General features: G+C 31.3%; 1 non-coding gene across 1 annotated transcript; it reads left to right on the plus strand.

Annotated features, from left to right (window-relative positions):
* Positions 1–580: 580 nt before the first annotated feature.
* On the plus strand, positions 581–664 carry TRNAL-CAA (transfer RNA leucine (anticodon CAA)). Its single transcript has one exon. It is a non-coding gene; the product is annotated as a tRNA-Leu (tRNA).
* The last annotated feature ends 6,216 nt before the right edge of the window (positions 665–6,880 follow it).

Raw genomic sequence — 6,880 nt, forward strand, 5'->3', positions numbered from 1 at the left:
TACAGTAGTTCACAATTATTTTCTTGCTAGATGAACCGCTATATATTTAATTCTTACACCGATATTCTTAATAACAACATGCCCACCGGAATGTGAGGAAAATAATCAATCTGACGAGATTACTGTAGATCAACTCATATGAAAAAGGGCAAAATTAACAAATCTTCTAGGCAATGTTTGGAAGCGTTTTGGATCTTATTTTGATTTCGTTTTGAGAAAATATGTTTTGGGGGAATAATTTGAGAATGAAAGTAATGATTGTTTGTATTTTGCAAATTGGAATGAGACAAAATACACTATAGCAGTCAAATCATATTTAAAGGTGTTAGAAAAAAGTATTTTATTAATCAACAAACTAGAGGTTACAATATTTTAGATGAAAAGAGAGGTAGGTTCGTTTGAAAATATGGACTCTTTAAGTGAGAAAGGCTACTTCGTCAGCTGCTTGGTTATTCTTCCAATTGGCATATCTACCGACTATCATAAAAGGTCTCGAACCAGTTATCTGCTGCGACATATTTTATTGATCTCCATTTATCGCTAATATTTGTATGCTGGAAACCAGAAAATTGTCATAATTGTCAGGATGGCCGAGTGGTCTAAGGCGCCAGACTCAAGTTCTGGTCTTCGAGAGAGGGCGTGGGTTCAAATCCCACTTCTGACATTTTTCTTATTTTCAATATTCCGATGATTTATTATATTCGGTTTTGGTTTCTGTTATGTTTCGGTAATGGTATCGAATTCTGAATTTTTTTTTTCAATATTCTGATGATATTCGGTTTTGGTTTCTGTTATGTTTCGGTAATGGTATCGAATTCTCTGACATTTTTTTTTCAATATTCTGATGATCTATTTATATTTGGTTTCTATTATGTTTCGGTTATGGTATGGGATTAATTAGATGGGATAATATGTTTGACACCCCTCAAATCAAACCTAATTAGATATGGGGACAACCTCAAATAGAACATTTCAATTGAATTTTGACATTTTTTTTTCATATTCGGTTTCGGTTTTTTTTTTCAATATTCCGATGATCTATTATATTCTGTTTTGGTTTATGTTATGTTTTGGTAATGGTATCGAATTCTGACATTTTTTTTCAATATTCCGATGATCTATTTATATTCGGTTTCGATTTTGGTTTCTATTATGTTTCGGTTATGGTATCGGATTAATTAAATGAGATAATATGTTTGACACCCCTCAAATCAAACCTAATTAGATATGGGGACAACCTCAAATAGAACATTTTAACTAAATTTTGACATTTGCTTTCAATATTCCGATGATCTGTTATATTCATATTCAGTTTCGATTTTGTTTTATGTTATGTTTCGGTTATGGTATCGGATTATTTAAATGGGGTAATATGTTTGACACCTGTCAAATCAAACATAATTAGATATGCGGAGCAATTTAAAAAATAATGTTTTGACTAAATTTTTATTCCTAAATAGGGCACTTTACAAATAAACTCATCATTGGGTACTTATTCATAAAGATGCACATACAATAAACTCTTTTACAAAAAAGTTCACGTGTCCACGCATGGTTCAGAGGTTTCTAAAAGACTAAAATAGCCCTTCATACTTTAATATGCTCCAATTTCATCCTTTAATTTAATATAACCTCAATTTGACCCCAAATTTCACAAATTATTCAAATTTGACAAAAAACACATTTTTATGGACAATTTCATCCGTCACCGCCCTTGACCGCCGTTCAGTCGCTGTTGACTGCCGTTTAGCCGCTGTTGACCGCCGGTCTCCCGTGTTTACTTTTTTTTTGTTTTTTTTACTTCTACGCCCAGCGCTAAACGTTGTGGGGCTGGTTGAGGAGAATCCCTAGGTGTGGGGCTTGATTATGGAAACGAAAATGGTGAGTGGTGAACTTTGCGACGGTGGGTATGGAGGCACCTATCGTGGATGCAGGCCTGGTGGTGGTTATGGAGTCGGTCTATATGGAGGGTGGTGTTATGAAGGCAGTTAGACATGGCCAAGGGCCGGGTTTGACCCGGACCCGGCCCGTTGACCGCCCTGTTGACCACGGACCCGGACCCGGACCCGCCCAAGCTCGGGTCGGTTTCGGGTCCAAATATTGTGGACCTGAGACCCGACGGGTCTACCCGGCGGGGGGGCCCGAGGACCCGGACCCGAAGACCCGGCCCAAGGACCCGTCGGGTCTACCCGGATTTTAGGTTTTTTTTGTCCAAAAATTGGGCATTGGGGGATTCGAACCCGGGTAGATGGGTAGAATTTGCCAACACTAACTAGACATGGCCACGAGGCGGGTTGGGTCCGGGTCCGACTTTTAGAGGACCCGAAACCGACTCGCGGGGAGGCGGGTCCGGGTTCGGGGCGGGTCCATCCGGGTCCGGGCCGGGTCCGGGTCCACCCGGTTTTTCAAATTTTTTTTTTAATTTTTTATTTTTTTATTATTATTATTATTGTTATTATTATTATTATTATTATTATTATTATTATTATTATTATTATTATTATTATTATTATTATTATTATTATTATTATTATTATTATTATTATTATTATTATTATTATTATTATTATTATTATTATTATTATTATTACAAGAAAGAAAAAAACTTATATTGAAACTTGAAAAACATGAGATTAATTTTAAATTCAAAATGAAAAAAATAATTGAATTTAAACACTAAATAATTTTAGAAAAAAATGAAACGATTAAGACTTTGAGACATAAACTAAATAAAATGAAAGTTGTGAAGATTGAATTATAGGTATTTATAAGTGAAAGTAATAATTTTATAGTTATTCATTATTATTATGGGTATTCATTATAATTAAATAATTTTAATTAAATTATTAACAAATATAATATAATAAAAAAAAATAAAAAAAATTGAAAGGACTTGAGCTTAATTCATTTAAATCTTACGATTCGATTCTAATATTTGAATAAAATGTAAATGTAAAAAAAATGATTAAATCATATGACCTACGATTTAATTCTTACGATTTTTACAAATTAAACCAATTATTAAAAGAGAAATCACATCATAATATTTTGATTATACTCCTCATATATAGTTTTATTTTTAAAGTAAAAAAATTAATTAAAATGAGATATAATCTATTTTTGTTAAAATAAACATCATATATATTTTTAAATAATTATCTTATGATAAAATAATCAATAATTTTAATAAATTCTTGTCAACAATTGAGGTTATCTTATCTAAATAGATTAACCTCAATTGCTGACAAGAACTTATTAAAATTATTGATTATTTTATCATAAGATAATTATTTAAAAATATAGATGATGTTTATTTTAACAAAAATAGATTATATCTCATTCTAATTATTTTTTTTACTTTAAAAATAAAACTATATATGACGAGTATAATCAAAATATTATGATGTGATTTCTCTTTTAATAATTGATTTAATTTGTAAAAATCGTAAGAATTAAATCGCAGGTCATATGATTTAATCATTTTTTTTACATTTACATTTTATTCAAATATTAGAATCGAATCGTAAGATTTAAATTAATTAAGCTCAAGTCCTTTCAATTTTTTTTTTATTTATTATATTATATTTGTTAATAATTTAATTAAAATTATTTAATAATAATGAATACCCATAATAATAATGAATAACTATAAAATTATTACTTTCACTTATAAATACCTATAATTCAATCTTCACAGCTTTCATTTTATTTAATTTATGTCTCAAAGTCTTAATCGTTTCATTTTTTTCTAAAATTATTTAGTGTTTGAATTCAATTATTTTTTTTCATTTTGAATTTAAAGTTAATCTCATGTTTTTTCAAGTTTCAATATAAGTTTTTTTCTTTCTTGTAATAATAATAATAATAATAATAAAATAAAAAAAATGAAAAACCGGGTGGACTCGGACCCGGCCCGGACCAGGCCCGGACCCGGATGGACCCGGTGGACCCGCCCCGGACCCGGACCCGCCTCCCTGCGGGTCGGTTTTGGGTCCTCTAAAAGTCGGACCCGGACCCGGAGGGTCCGACCCGGACCCGGACCCGACCTGCCCCGTGGCCATGTCTAAAGGCGGTTATGGAGTCGGTATGTATGGAGGGTGGTTATGAAGGCAGTTAGGGTGGTGGTGGTGGTGGTGGTGTACGCATTTACGGTGGGGGGTGGGTATGCAGAAAGACGATGGCTATGGCGGGCGGCGGTTATGGCAGTTGTGGTTGCATATCTACGGTTTCGTTTTATTTATGAACGTAAATGACTATGAGTTATTATGGTTTATTGTGAGTGTCTACAGATAGATGGCGACTAGGGTTAAAGATGAAGTTAGAGTTTTCAAATTGTGAGTATGGGTGACTATGATTACTATGGTTGTTTGTAGGTGACTACGACATAATTGTTTTTTAAAAAAAAATCATAATTTTTAATACTATGTAGAAAAAGAGAAAAAAATTTAGATTTTTATAATACTGAAAAACATCGAAATGAAAAAAGAAAAAGAAAACGTGTTCTACCTAAAAAAAATAATAACAAAAATGTTATATGGAAAAATGAAAATATTAAAGGACCTTTAAATACTATTTGGTGCAGATTTTTTTATTTCTTTTGTGTGTGCAGTGAGTGAATGATATTTTTGGAATGAATTTTATAAAGAATGTGAAACAAATATTTAGTTGACTTGTCATTTAGTTCTAATAAATTTTGGGTAAATGGCAAATAAGCCCATGACAAGGGCACTTAATTAAAAGAGGGACATCCAACTTTTTTGTCTTTCAAATAAATCCAGCCAATTCAAATTTATTTGCAAATAAGGAAAATCCCTTTATATATACCAATTTGTTTTTGGAATGATTTACACCTCAATTTAGCCCAATTTCATCAATTAACCAATTTTAACCATAATTTTAATTTTGACCCGCCACCACCGGAGACCGCCGGTCGCCGCCGTTGACCGGCGTTGACTTTTTTTTTTTTTTTTTTTTTTTGAAAAACTTTTTTTCCCCATAATTTTTTTTTCGGCCGGTCAACTGCCGTTGACCGCGGTCTCCGGCGTTGACTTTTTTTTTTTTTTTTTATAATTTTTTTTTTTCTTAAAAAAATATTTTAATTAATATTATTGTCTTGGCTGCTAAATTACTGTCTCTGGCAGTTATTTAACTGTCGGAGACAGTAATTTAATAACTGCCGGAGACAGTAATTTAACTGTAAATTGACTTTTTTTTTTCTTCAAAAATATTTTAACTAATATTATTGTCTTTGCTACTAAATTACTGTCTCCAGCAGTTATTTAACTGTCGGAGACAGTAATTTAACTGTTAATTGATTTTTTTTTTAAATATTTTAATTAATATTACTGTATTCGTTGGTAAATTACTGTCTCCAGCAGTTATTTAACTGTCGGAGACAGTAATTTAACTGTTAATTGACTTTTTTATTCTAAAAAAAAATATTTTTAATTAATATTACTGTATTCGTTGCTAAATTACTGGCTCCAGCAGTTATTTAACTGTCGGAGACAGTAATTTAACTGTTAATTGACTTTTTTTTTTTTTTTAATTTTTTTTCTTAAAAAAAATTATTTTAATTAATATTTCTGTCTTGGCTGCTAAATTACTGTCTCCAACAGTAATTTAACTGTCTTAGACAATAATATTACTGTTCGGGAAAATAATATTCATAATATTACTGTCCCAAACAGTAACAGTAATTTAGTAGTTAAGATAGTAATATTAATTAAAATATTTTTTTTCTAAGAAAAAATAAAGTCAACGCCGGAGACCGGCGGTCAACGGTGGTTGACCGGCCGGAAAAAAATTTCAGGAAAAAAAAAGTTTTCAAAAAAAAAAAAAAAAAAAAAAAAAGTCAACGCCGGAATCTGGCCGGAAAAAAAACATTTTAGAAAAAAAATTATTTTCTGAAAAAAAAAATTGGGGGGTTAATATGATATATTTGTTTAAATCCGGGGTCAATGTGCAATATTAAGGAAGTTAGAGCATAATGGGTGGAATTGATAAGAATTATATTATGGAGGGTATTTTAGTCTAAAGACATGGGATGGGTTTAATTGAGAAACTGATTTTTTTTGTGGACCAAAATGCATTTAAGTCCCATGTAATCGGCATTTTTGCCATTCGCCCATAAATTTTTGGACATGTATATTAATACAATACTAAATCAACATAGGTGAATGAAAAAAATTTAAATAGGTATATGTAAAGAGAAGAGAGTGTGGCATGAGGAAAGAGGACGACAATCAAACCATGCGCAATAGCGCGGTCCCTCCTCAAATTATACCAATTCCTTTTTACTTACTTCTTTCTCTCACTACCCACTACCATACCTCGTAATCCCTACAACATATATAATAATATTCTTAATTATATATTTTATTGTCGTCTTCTTCTTCTTCCTTAATTTGTCTTCTCCAACACTCCCATGTTTATTACATACCCTTTCTTCTAAGTTCTAGCTATCTGTCGCAGGTGAGCTACCCTTGCATCATATATATGTATCTCTATTTTATAATTTCTTCATTTTATATATATATATATATATATATATATATATATATATATATATCATGCACGGAAATTAATATTAATGCAGTTGGTATAAGTTTTTTCTAGCCACGAGGGAATTAAGTTTGTTGAATTTGCACTTGTTATGTAAACTTGGTCAGAAATTCATGTGTCCATATGCGACACCTCTCTCTCTGATATTATACATTGATCATCTTGATTAAAGCAGACTTAAGATTTAGGAATGTGTGATAGGTGGACATGCAGCAATCCCAGTTCATCCATAACAATTCGATCGGATTCAATATAATATATATATATATATATATATATATATATTATTGCATCTAGTTTTCGATCTGGGTGCTGG

Source organism: Erythranthe guttata, chromosome 8 (genome assembly GCF_056151865.1).
Source record: "Erythranthe guttata isolate IM_541 chromosome 8, IM_541, whole genome shotgun sequence".
NCBI classification, from domain to species: Eukaryota; Viridiplantae; Streptophyta; class Magnoliopsida; order Lamiales; family Phrymaceae; genus Erythranthe; species Erythranthe guttata.